Source organism: Neopelma chrysocephalum, unplaced genomic scaffold (assembly GCF_003984885.1).
Source record: "Neopelma chrysocephalum unplaced genomic scaffold, ASM398488v2 Primary Assembly neopelma1_22b, whole genome shotgun sequence".
Taxonomy (NCBI): domain Eukaryota; kingdom Metazoa; phylum Chordata; class Aves; order Passeriformes; family Pipridae; genus Neopelma; species Neopelma chrysocephalum.
Window position 1 is genome coordinate 21,452,795 of NW_020897690.1, and position 13,621 is coordinate 21,466,415.

At 43.5% G+C, this 13,621-nt stretch overlaps 1 protein-coding gene across 1 annotated transcript in view; it reads left to right on the forward strand.

Moving 5' to 3' along the window:
• The first annotated feature begins 324 nt into the window (after positions 1-324).
• BASP1 (brain abundant membrane attached signal protein 1) overlaps positions 325-13,621 on the forward strand; it is a 51,877-nt gene continuing 38,580 nt past the window's right edge. The window contains exon 1 of the mRNA XM_027681835.1: positions 325-518. The gene's annotated coding sequence lies outside the window, so the exon portion shown is untranslated. The remainder of the gene's footprint in view (positions 519-13,621) is intronic.

Consider the following 13,621-nt stretch of genomic DNA (forward strand, 5'->3'; position numbering starts at 1 on the left):
CGCACCTCGGCGTGCGGCCCTGCGCCGCGCCCGCTCTCCTTGGGGCAGAGAGTTTAGCTGCTCCCTTCCCTTTTTTGGGGGAATGTAGGGGGGGTAATGTCGCAAGGTGCGTTCGCGGACCTGCGATCCAGCTCGCCCCCCCCGCAGCCTGCACGGCTGATATTTAAACCTGGGGTCCGTGCGCCCCCTAAGCGCGAGCGCCGCGCAGCGCATCCCCCGCCCGCGAGCCGGAAAATAAATAAATAAGTGCGTGTGGCTTTTGAACTGCCCACAGACTGTCACAGGGAAGGGGGGAGGGAGGGAAAGAGGGAGGGGGAGAGAGTGAGAAATGCAGAGGCAGCAGCCGCGGTAGCGGCGGCAGTGCTCCAGCAGGCACTAGGCACTCCAGTCCCGGCGAGCGAGCGGGCGGGAGCCACAGCGCTCCGAGCGAGGCAAGCGGGCTCTGGGCTACCTGGACTCTCTTTGTGACACCCCAGCACACAAACACACCGAGAGGGACAGAGGAAAAACACATAAAGGTAAGAAGCGGTGTATCTCACTTATGTCATTTACACAGCAGACCCCACGAGCTTTGTCATTTTTATCATTTTTCCCCCCCTCCGTTTTGTCTCGGATGTGGGGAGAGGAGATGTGCGTGTGACTCGGGAAGAGCAGGGAGCAGCCCGGGAGCCGCCTACTCGGGCACACTTTAGGAATATCGCTGCGAGGAGCTCGATTCCTCGAGAGGGGACCACCTGGGAGCGGGTTCGAGGCACACAACGGACCGAAGGCTATTCCATGAGATTTAAATGCCTGGGAAGGCTTTCTTGGGGAAGGGTGGGGGTAGCGGTGGGTGTGGTGGGAATAATAGTGGTTTATGCCCAATTTCTTTTTGGTGCTTTTAGCCTTTTTTATTTTTCCAAAGAGAGGCTGCTTAAATAATAATAATAATTAAAAAAAAAAAAAAGAAGATGCCCAAAGCTCTCCACGAAAGGAAGCGCTGGGAGAAGAGCACGCACGGCGTCAGGAAGATGGCAGGGCGGCTGGGCGGGGGGCGGCGGTGCTGCAGGGGGAGCGTGGGGGGGATCGGCGAGGCGGGCGAGGCGCGGGGAAGAGGCGCGTGCCCATTGTGACCGGCGACAACGCGACTGTCCCCGGCGAGGCGGCGGGAGCGGCGCTGCCCCCGCGGCCACGCGTGCGCGTGGACGAGCAGGCGGGTTTTAAGCGTCGCTCTCGGCTGGGCTGCACAAGCCGAGGCTTAGGGGGGCTCGGCTGCCCCGCCGAGCTCTGGCCGCGCAGGGGCTACGGACCGGCCGTCAAACACGGCGGGGACCGCCGCTGCCGCCCCCGCGGTGCGCCCCAGTGTATCTGTGTCATGAATATTCATCGAATGCCGCCCTCCGCTTTCCACAGGTCCCCCTCTCTCCGCCGGCTCCCCGCTCTCCCTGCACCGAAGCACGCTACACCTTCCCTCGACCTTTTTTCTTGCCCCTCCCGACCCGCTCCGCCGTGCCGCCTCTCCCCCACGCACACGCGTGCCTCCCGAACCTCGCTCCCGCAGGGAGCTTTGCCCGCGCCTCAGCTGGGCGTGGCGGCTCACGCGGGGCTGGGGGGGGGGCGGACACACACACACACCCGGGACGCGCCCACCCTCCCGCCGCGCCGGGTGGGCGCCAAGCGGGGGGATGCGGTGCTGAGGGGGATGCAATGCGGGGAAGGGGATGCGGTGCGGGGAGGGGAGAATGCGGAAGCCCCCACCGTCCAGTCCGCGCCTTTGTCTGCGCCCGGCGCATGCGCGGAGGGGCGGCGGGGCTGGGGCCGGCGGCGGAACAAAGGCGCCGCGCTGCGCCGCGACCCCCGGGCGCCCCACACTCCCCTTGCCCCCTACCAGCCCCGGGGGGGATCGTCGGGGTGACCCGGCGGCACCCCCACCCTTCACTCCCGGCGCTGCGCCCGGCTTAGCTTTGGCATCTGGTTCTGTGCCACCCCCCTCCCCCCCCGCCTGCACCCCCGTCCCCTTCCCCCTAAACTTCGCCGAGACAAAATTCGGAATTTTGTAAGGGGAAAAGGCCGCTAGTGCTGCCCGCCCCCTTCCCGCCCTCAGCGGGTTTCAGTCTGTGCCTGGCGAGCGGCTGCGGGTGCCTCCAGAGCATCCTCGCCCCGGGCTCCAACACCCACCCCCGCTCCTCGGAGCGGCCCTGGGGGGCGGCGCAGGAGATGGGGAGCAGGGGGTCCCTCTGCAGCAGCGCGGGTATCCCAGGTTCGCTCGTGGGTCTCTTTGGTCAAAGAGGCGAACTGGGTGCAGCGTACGTGCCGCAGTCGGATGCCCTGTGGAGCAGCCACGCCGCAGGGACGTGCTCTACGCCGGGTTCCGTCTGGGGGAGACACGCGTGCTCTGCGTGCTCGGGCAGCCTCCTCAAGCATCTCCCTCTGCCGAGGGGAAGCAGTCTTTCAGCAGGAAGATTTGTGTGTGTGTTAGTGCGACATCTTGAAATCTCTTTTGTTCGAATTGTTGCATCTCGCTGCTGGTTCCTCCTCCTCCCCTTTTCCTTTCTAGCTCTTGTCCAAAATTAGGATATATATTTCTCTTTAGGGGGAGCATGCGTAAGCCTGTTGGAAATGGATAGTTTTGTAAGCTAATGGCAGTTTCTGAACAGAGACAGCTGGTGTGTTTATCAAGCTGAAGTTAAAGCTAACAAAAGATTATTGCCAGTGGGCTCCTAAACAAGGGATGACAGTGGATTTTATTGCTTCCCCTCGAGGGTGATGAACATTCACTGGAAAACATACACCCCAAGGCTCCTCGGCATGGCTATCACTTGGTATTTCCAGTGTTTCCAATTAAGGTCTCTTCTGAAGAAGCCATCAGAGCCCTAAAATCTGTCAAAATGTCCCCTCTCTGCTTGCCAGATGCTTGCCAAGCACCACCTAGACTGGCGGCCAGGTTTCAAACTCTGAGGGGTTTTTCCCTGTGTAGCTGTTCCCCATTAAGCACGGGACCAGGGAGAATGGGATGGGAGTGCCATACTGAGGGAAGATGCATGCGGCATCTGCTGCTACTGCTGCCTCCAGGGGAGATACCTTATCCCACACAATCCTTTTGTATTTAGGGTGTTTCTGACAATTTTGGGCAGACCCTCGAACTTTTAGGGGTGAGGAAAAAGGAAGACGCAAGGACACGACCAAAGGTTTTTTTTCTTGCTGTCTATTCATTGTCTTGCACAACTCTGTAAGAGGCAGAAGCTTTGTTTCGAGATCTTCCTAGCTACTAGATTGTATGCAGTGAGTATTTTCTTTTTGTCTGGCTGTTTTAGTTTCACCAGAGAGCACCAACTCTGGTCCGTGGACAGAATAAACCCAAAATGTTGGGAAATTCATGGCGGCTCTGTCTGTTCTTGCATGCTTCATGAGTGAAATAGCTGATTGTGTAATACAAGAAAACTGTAAATAGCTGCCAAAAAGCAATCATGCAGCCGTTTTTTCTGTTGATTTTAACCTCTGAGTGTATCATATCCAGTTAAAATAAAATCAACATTAAAAGGTAAAACTGGTAAAATTACTGTTCAAGTTATTGCTTGAAGCAATGATCAGGTGAAATTTCTGTTTCGCCCCTCCTTCCATGCTTCTTTGCATTTGAAATGCATCACCCACTGAAACAACCTGGTGATAAATGATTGATTTATTTCAGAAAGTGGCATACCTTTGGGGCATACTCCTTCCCTGAGATTATATAGAGTATGCAACCTCCATAATTTTGAAACCGTCTCTAGAATTGTCTCTAGTCCTTAAGTATTTGTGTGTTTTGATCTTTCAACATTAAGTCTCTGGAATAAACTGTATTTTCCAACTGAAGCTTCTTCTGTTTGTGCTGTGTTCCACTGGTAGTTTTGCTCCATGCAGTGAACCATGAAGTCCTTCAGCAGAGCCTCCTGTGTACACGACAGCTTCTGTCAGAACAATGCTAAGTTCTTCCCTTGGGCAAGCATCCACTCATGGCCTGATGGGATGCATCAAGAGACAGAAGCTGGTTGCAGGGCAGAAACAGGCCTTCCCATGAAATCTTGGGAGAGTTCTGTGAGGCTTCATTTTCAGATATTCAGCTACCATTGAGCTATTAGTTATTTGGAAACGTGCCATGGAAAGCTGATTTTGCACTAATTTTGAAAGAAAAGAATTTCAGAATATTTCTTTCTTTTTTCCCCCCCATCCATCTGCATGAAGAAGATTCCACAGTTGTATGTACACATTTATGCACAAATCCCAGGTCTTAATTTAGGTGGGTAGGTATAAATGTGGTGTCCATGGGTACACTGTAAATGTGATGGTTAAAATCTGAATTACTACTAAAATCTAGTAAGAAAACTAGATGCTCTTCAAGTACAATGAAGAGTATAATAATCAACCAATATCCAATGCTGTACCTTCATTCATAAAAGGGTACTAAAGGCACGCCATTTTGAAGTACCCTGCAGATATATGGAAAGAGATTTATAAGTAAAGAAAGATACTTAGGAGTGACTTGGGTTGCTGCTTCTGTGTCAATCAGGAATGACAAGGATGAGGTAACAACTAGAGAAATCAGAGAAATTCCTGAAAACATTAGAGACTTGAAAATAGAAACCATATGTAGCATAATTGGCATTTCATGCATTAGTAGAAAATGCTTTCAAGATTAAAAAAATGCAGGGAGAAGAAGAGAGGAAACACTTTGTGCAGAATGAAAAGGACTTTAAAGTCTTCTTTACAACATCTTGTATCTCACAGCTCTCTTCCTTAAATGCATGATGCCACCTAAGCTTCTTACTTCAAGATAGAGAAATGTGGTTAGTATAAAAATGTAGCTGTTGGCTATTTGATATGAAAATTCATAAGTTTAAAATAGAAACTGATTGATAGAAATGTGATTCCACAAACATGAAAAATTCCTGACTTGCCAGAATCTGAAAATAAAATCCTTTGACTTTCTTCAGAACACCAGTAAATGTAAAGAGATACTGATTTGTAACACATGTGGAATGGTCAGGTTTTGCCTGGCAGCAAGATGTGTAGTAATTCCCTCTTAAGTACAGTTAATGGAATTTAACTCTGAGGAAACAGTTTTATTAATAAAAACCTTCTGTCTTGGGATAGAAGTCAGAGACTGATCTCTTTTGATGTGTTTGGTATTGTCTTCTGCAGAATAAAACTTAAGTAGGCTGTATAGTCGCCTGACTTGTTTGGTATAGACTGCCAAGTACCCCACCAGTGCTGTAGTGTTGGGAAAGCCACATGATTTTTAGTCACATGTTGCATAGTTTAGATTTTAGCCTGGTAAGTGGTGACACATATGATTATGATCTGCTGATCCAGGGATTTTATTTTTTAACCTTTAGGAATCTTAATGTCTTTTCAAAAGATTTTATTTTACATACACTGCCCTAGCAGTTGTTCAGAGCAGCATGACTTGTTGCTTAATGTAAACCATAGGGCTGGTGACAAGAGCCTCATTTTGATTAGAGACTTACTGTCCTTACACAGGATACAACACTGAATGTGTAATAAGACTGGGCCTTAGCCACCTACCTTTTGCTGCTTATAAGAGCATGTTAATGGATGATGTCATGATGGTGATTGTAGTCTACTGATGCATTGGCATGAAGAGGATGTGAATACAATATTGAAGTATAACCTTTTACTCCAGGCAAAAGCCTAGTAACTATAATGACAAAGATTTCCAAGGATTAATTTTAATGGCAGAAATCTATGCTATCGTTACCTTATATTGCTAACGGAAGCCAATTCTGTACGAGCAGTAAAATAAGGGGGCTGCTGGCTATCTCCTGTTTCAGTAGTTTTTAAATGCTCAGTGGGATGTAGAGCATAACCCCTGCAGAAGGATAGAGCCTGGTTATAATTTGTGAAATTATTTTCTGCTATTACTGTTTTCCTTATGTGAATGGTTAGTGAAGGCAGGGCTCATATTCAAAATTACATCTTGACCTTATTAACTATTTTAGGATGAAGTAGAAGATGGTGACATAGCAGGATACTGTAGATGTGCATCCACTAGACAAATTTAAGGTGATTGCTGAACTATGGAGAAGAAATTAAGCAAAGTTAGACAAAATAAAGAATGGATCAACAATACTAGAAATGATGCAAGTTTCTCATCTAACTACCTTAGAAAAACACATGCAAGAGAAGCTCAAATCAGGATGTAGAAAACTGTGAAACCCCATTACAAACACGTAGTCAACATGGAAGAGTAACACTATGAGAAACGCTTTGGTACTTCCGTTTGCCTGAGGTAGACCAGAGACTGAGAATTGCTACATTGGTTTCTTGTAATCATCTTCCCTCAAGGCAGTGAAGCATGTCATTACAGGAGAAAGAAAACAAAAACAAAAACAGGCTAGAGGTGGTATAAAACTAGGACTCTGGAAAAGGATAGGGAGAAACCCATCACCACGAGATGAGATATTCAGATTATTTCGATATTTCCCATTTCATATGCAAAGTTTCCTGTATGCAAAATTGCTGTATTTTGGCCAGTGATGGTAAGTGCATGATTGAATTCTGCTGCTAATTGTGCTGAGCTGGTGGGAGGAGGCAAATTCAGCGAGATCTGCGGTGCTAAAAACAGCTCTTCTGGGTTTCTTGCTGTCACCAGAAAAAGTGAGGCAAATGGGGAAGATGTGCTGGCTGCTCTAACCAACAGGTTTCCTAGCCAGATGTGTTGAGGTTGTGGGGCTTTTTTTCCTTCAGCAGCATTGCTCAACTCTGTGTGTAAACTCTGCACCAGTGAATGTACACTCTGCACTGGGAATAGCTGGTGTCACTGAAGAGAGGGTGAAAGATGGCTGTTGTCTATTGCTTTCCTTTTCAGATCTACAGGCCCTGTGAAGCAAGGGTGACAGCAACTCTCCAGGGCACAAAACTCAAAATCTGGCTAGATTTTCCAGGCTCTTCCATCCCTCACTTTGAGAGATAGGAGAAGGTACTGTTGGTTTGTAACTTTGTTTCACTTGGAGTTTTCACTATGAGTATATGAGGCCCCTGTAGGATACCTGAGTGCTCAGGATAGTCCCCAAGCCTATCATTCAAATACCTAAATTATCTGACCAAAGCAAATGTGGAAATATGGAAAATCTTTCCTTCTTTGCAGTCCACACATGCTCTATTGTAGCTCCAGCAGTTATAGCTAAGAGCTTCCTGATAGCTCTAGAAAGCTGCATGTAGGATGTGAGAGTTCAAGGACAGTGACAAGTTGTCCTTGACATTTTTTTATGATGAATCTGGTACTACTTGCAGGAAAAAATTTGGTAAGAGAGATTTATCCATTCTTTGTTCCTATATTCTCACTTCCTGCCCTTAAGGATCTCCGCCTTGAAGAAAACTATCCTGCAGTGAAGAAGTATCAGCAGAAACCTTTTAAGCCTCTTGCAGCCATCTGATGTTCCACCAGTATTTTGCATCTTAATGATTTATTCAGTTCTAGTTTCCCTAGGTGATATTTAGAGGAACATTCAGCTTTCGGCATAGTGGCCCGTGCTTTACATCCAGTTCCCTTGAACTGATGACATTACCTTAATGAATAATACTTTTAGAGCCATGCTAAGTAAGAGCTGTCATGTGAACTGAAATATGATAGCTCACTGGAGTGCACTGTTTTCCTGTCCATGTAATAGTGTGTGAAAGCTTCAACAGAGCTCGAGAAAACTAATGATGCAGTATTTTTTTATAAGAACTAGAATAATTATTAGGTCACTAAAAGTTCAGCTGTCATTCTCTTCTGTGGATGAGTCAGTGACTGACAGATTCAGAAGAAATTATTGATGCTTCTAGCAAAAGGAATGTGGTGCTCCTTGGGGTGTCTAATTCCTGACTTGAACAATACACCATATTGACAATCCACTACCATACGACGTATTGAAGTGGCCTTCAGTGCTGAGGTACCTTCTGTTACCAAGGGTTCAAATTATACTGCAAATCACCTACAGGTGTTTTTGCAAAAATCTCTTGGAACAACACTGTCACCAAGGCATTATGGAGAAGAGCAAATATAGCAGTCAACAAATGACAAACATAATGGATCCGCCTTGCTTGAAGCAGGGTAAATATTGTGTCTTTAAATACTTGCCATCTCTGTTCTAGCTTGAAGTTGATATATGGAGGATGGTGTTGAGGGAAACAAGCTGGCTTTCCATGCTCTCCCGCAGCCACTGACCCTGTGAGGAAAGAGACTGAACATCTGAGTGCCTCACCATCTAAAACACAGAGATGACAGGGGGTGAAGGAAGTTCTGCACTGATAGATTTGTGGTTCAGAAAAAAAGTCTGTCCAGGAGTTTGCTGTGAAACAATGACAATAAATTTACAGGCTGAGAATAGAAATATTTATTTCAGCAGCTTTTATTTCCTTTCTATTTAAAAAAAAAGTTCTTTGGCAGAGTTTCTCCTTGTTAAAGAAGCAGTTTTATATGCTTCTATATATTAGAAACTATATTCTAATCTGTTTGGATATACCATATTTCCCTGTCCATATTTGTAAATGTGTCACTGTAAAAAAAGGCTTGGTGTCTTCAAGCTAATATTTACTAACTTTTCATCTAGCTTTGGCTCTGTACCCTTCCTTACCATATTCCTGTAGATAATTTATCTGTATTTCAATTAAATTATCATAGTGGTTATATTGTCATTTCCCTTGATTACCCTTTCTAGAAGTCTATATTTTCAGCCATGAACTAAGTCAACCTATTTCAGAGAACACCTTGATAATCAGTGACAGTAACATGCAATGTGTGCTTTAGCAGATGTGCAGAACACGGTACAATCTATGTCCTAAGCTTAAGTGTATGCTGTCATTCATGTATAATGAGTGGAGGCATGAGAACAGAATGACTTATTGTAAAACTTTAATTGTAAGCTTTATAACTAGTGCTACTAGACCCCAACTGTTTGCATGCATATGGCTCCCAAATCTAGATGTTCACTAGTGAGATCATATCAACATGAGAACTTGGTCTTAAACAAAGTTTCATGCAAATCCTGTAACAATATGGAAAACTTGGAGCTCTGCCAGCTGAAGGCTTTCAACACTTTTAAACTTCTTATCACTTGAAGAAATATTAATGCAATTTCTTCTGTTGACTGAAAGGGAAGAGAATTCTTTCCTTCTTACACCTTTTAGTTTTAAGGAAAAGTGACTCTTGACTAAATTAAAAAGAAAAAGCCAACAAACCCAAACCTGTGTGTGATAGGTTGCATTGTCAGTCTTATTTTCAAGAAGAATTAGATTTTGATTCCTGTAGAAAATTAAATAAAGTGCTGCAAGATCATAATTAAACTACATTAGTGAGTTGAAAAACATTCCAAAAGAGAGTTTTAAGGGAGACATTTGCTATTGTAATAGACAAAGCTTGTCTGTCAAGCTGTGGCTGTGCTGGGCTGCATATTGCAGAAAGGCCAGTAGCTGTCACAGTCATACTGGCCTGAGTTTCTTTCATAGAGAAAGCCTTCTTTGGATCCACTTCTAATTGCTTGAGATTTTAATTGTGTCTAAATAAAGCATAACATCTATAAATGATGGAGACAACAACATGGTTGCTGTGCACATTCAGTATGAGTGCCATCAAGATGAGGGCCTTGTTTGAGCCAAGTGAGTTCATGATGGCACAGATATATATGCCTTTTTTTTCTGAAGTACAAGTTTGCAGCTACAGGGTGAAGACACAAAATAGCCTTTGGTCACTGTGGAGGGTCCCCAAGTAGGGGGCCAGGGAACTGAAGGGGGCTGATTTAGATCATCTGCTGTACATTGTGTTCCCAAAGAAGATCAAAAAACTCAAAGGATATTATTTTCATTACAATTACAGCTAGTCATCTTAGTTAATTAACTCCTTACATAGAGAAAACTTACAGTGTTGATAGAACCAAAATAATAGATAGATATAAGGTTTTATCAAAGCCTGATCTTTGCCCATGAACACTTTCAAGTTTTGAATACTAATGCTTGTTTTGAGTACGCTGAGGTTTTGTGCATTGGAACGAAAAAAACCAGTGTTCCCTGGTCCTGAACTTCCTTTCCAACACCTTTGGAGTTTGACTGCGGGTCTGCTACCTTCTTCTCAGCATTTTACAAGGTTTTTTTTCTGAGCTACAGGTTCCTGGCTTGACTCTCTTGCCTCTCTCACCCTGCTGTCTCTGGAAACCTCACTTTTGAGCAGACATAGGTATTCTACCAGGGAAGGAGCTCCTCTGGTCTTCTTAAAAGAAACAAATAAAATGAGACTGTCTGTGGGATCCTTCTGGGCAGTCTTGCAAAGACAGTAGCTTTGGTGGGACTGCATCCATGGTCTGAAGAGGCAGTCATTGGCTGCTGCACAAATGATGTTTGTTGACTCCCTGCTCTGAAAGGAGACCAAATAGCTAACTTAATTATTACAAATGCCCTGATTTATCTTAATTAATCTAGCCATAAGATCCTGGTTCCCTAATCTAATTAGCTAGGGAGATAGTTAAATATAACTTCATGTATCTAGGCGCATTTAGCTATATGTGGTTAAATCTGCTCATGGTTCCTAAGAGACTATATACTACAAAGTTACAGAGTCACAGTTGGGAATACTTTCCAGCTGCCCTTCATCTGAAGTAAGAAATACAGAGAGTTCATCTTAATTAACATGGTGGAACTTTTTTTTATGTTAGTAATATACCTCGCAACTTACGATCCCATTAAAGCCTTTCATGGAAACAAGGAGTCATCTTTCTGTGTTCTGTCACTAAGGACTAACAAGAAACTGTGTTGTTCACAAGAAAATGGATTTCCACTGTTCAGGTAGATAAACATAACTTTAGACTGTACAAGGAAAATATTTACCCTTTGCTCTGTAACAAATGAAAGATGGTCAGAAACCTGAGTTAAAATAATTTGAATAATTTATAATAAATAAAATATAGTAAAAATTCCTTGTCTGTGCAATCATTTCTAATAAAGACAGTATGTGGTAGTCATAGGGAATATGTGATCAGAATTACCATAAAGAAGACTTTGTTGGCAAGAAAGGGAAAACAAGGATAACAGAGGTCTATTCCCTAGTTGTGTTAAGTGTTTAGAACCAGTATAGAATAAATTGCCTTTTAAATATCCTAAAATGGACATCTAAGAACTTCCTTTCATATACCATGCATTGAACATTTAAAGATATTACTTGCATGGGTCATACGCCACATAAAAGAGAGATACTGTTCAAGTGGATGCACATGTAAACAATAAGAGTGATCAAACAAAACTTATGAAGGGGAAAAATGTACACACTGGTTTTGTACAGTGTAAAGAAGAGAACGATTATTTTTAGAACAGGTAAGAAATAACCACTGAGAGATCACTTAAATGTAACTCGTTCTGCCTTGGGGCAAGAAGAGGAAATATTTAGGCTTCTCTTGAGGTGTCTTCCAGCCCTGTGGTTTGTGTGATCAGGCAGATGGGGAACCTTTGGAGCGAGGTAGTTCTTGAGAGAGCTCTCTTGAGAGAAATAAGTTCAGTTGAAACAAAATCCTTCCCAAGTGTACTGATTTATTGGCAATGTGTCTGAGCTCTGTTAAAATAGAGATCCAAAGATAAACCTTCTGCTAAGATCTTTAAGGACATGGTATATGCTAGAAAGAAATAGACAAATAAGGATTTTCTAGAGCTGGCAAGAGGATATTTAATTTGTTGGTGCTGAACAGAATAGGTTGTTAAATGGAAATTTCTCGTAGGACTTCTGACATCAGTCCTGAAATGGGCTGTAAGTTTGAGGCTATATTTCAAATTGAGGCTGATGTGCAAGAAGGGGAGTAAAGCTTACAAAAATGTGAGGCTTTCTGATTCCAAAGTTTTACTTCAAGACAGTGATAAGAAGTCATATGTGTATGTTTGAAAATTTTACTCGATAAGTCCAGGGTGAAATTCTGTGACTGCGTCTGAGGATGGTTTTGTACTTCTGATTGATGTGATGCTAGGACATCTTTTGTTACTTAATCTATAGGCAGCAGAAACATTTGCTGGGTTGTTCCACAGATGAGTGGAGAATCTAACTGAGTAACAAAGGCTATACACATCTTTTCAACGCATGGTTGCTGAAACTTACTGACATAATAACAATAGCTTTGGAAGTGATATAAATTAGGCTTATTTTTAAAGAAATGCTTGGTGTATTCATAAATAGTTTTGAATAGACTTAATGTCTTAGCTGAACAATATCTTTGTGCATTCTATCTATTGTGGACAGGTGGGCAGCTGCTGTTGAAGTTCCTGGTTCAGTACCAGGGGCTATCCATGCTGTGGCTACTTTGGACTGCATGATTGAAATCAATCAATCTTTTTCTACCTGAGGGTAACCTGAGATGTATTTAGTTTCTATATGTGCTTACTGGAAATGGTGTTGTGCTTTCAAGAAGCACTTGTAGATTTTGTACGTGTGTTTCTGTTTAATGTACCAGATTCTTGGCTAGTTGCCTGTATCTTGGTGTTATTAGAGATGAGGGAATGCTCACCTTCATTTAACTGCTAATTGTTAGATTATTCAGTAATGTATGGATATCAAGCCATGCACAGCAGTATGTTGGCATTTTTCAAAGTGAACCTTTCAATGAGTGAGGCATATTTAGGAGCAGAACTAGAGTGATGGGCTTGATTCCAGTTTTATTCATGTTGTTGATCAGCGACTATCTGCTTTGAATCTAATTGAGTTACACTAATAAAGTCCGAGCTGTCAGCCACTGGAATTTCACTGTAATTTGGATGGTTGGATGGGCAGCACTGATTGGGATTGATGCTCATATATATATATACATATATATGCATATATATACACACACATATATATACATACATATATATATATTTAAGACACTGCTTGTGTTTGCAATTATAATGCAAAAGCATTTACCCAAACATTAAATCCCAGTGTTATTCATCTGTTTGCTTTTCTTTCTGTCTTTTTCTTGGGTTCCTTTGAGAAAACAGAGATAGAATAATTTGAATAGTATCAATGTTGAAGGTAAGTTTTCTACTGCCTGAAGAGAAAGAAATATTATCTTTTTAATTTGTAGAAGGTAAGTGTGTGCAGCAGTGCAGTTTTTGTGTTGAAAAGATAGGTCATAAAATATGCCTTAGGTTAGGATTATTTTGATCAGAGACAAAATCCCTGGCATTAGATCTTATTAATATTAATAAGCTCATATAAATGGGCAGAAAGAACTGCAGAATGGAATGGGTTTTTATCCAGTTCATGGGCCTCTACATGAGAAACAGCAGAGCTAGAAATTACGGCAGCGAGGAAAGGGATTGTGCCCTAGATATACTAGGTTATGCAAGCACATACTACTATGCAGTAGCATATACCAGGATGGGTAGGGAGTGTCTAATAGTGCATACACAGGCAGTGCCCTCTTCTCTGCAGTAGATCTCTGTGTGGGAGCTATTGAATGAGGGTGGTGTGTTAGGGTGGTTGTGGGGGATTTCACTGCTTGTCCTGGGTTTGAGGCAACATCCTGCATCAGAGCTGGCTTCAGCTCTGTTTTGGTGGTTAATCTGGTTTTGGTAAAATCTATTCACAAGTAATCCAACCAAGCCTGTTTCATCAACTGCCTTATGAAGCTCTGCAGTGCAAGCAACAGGT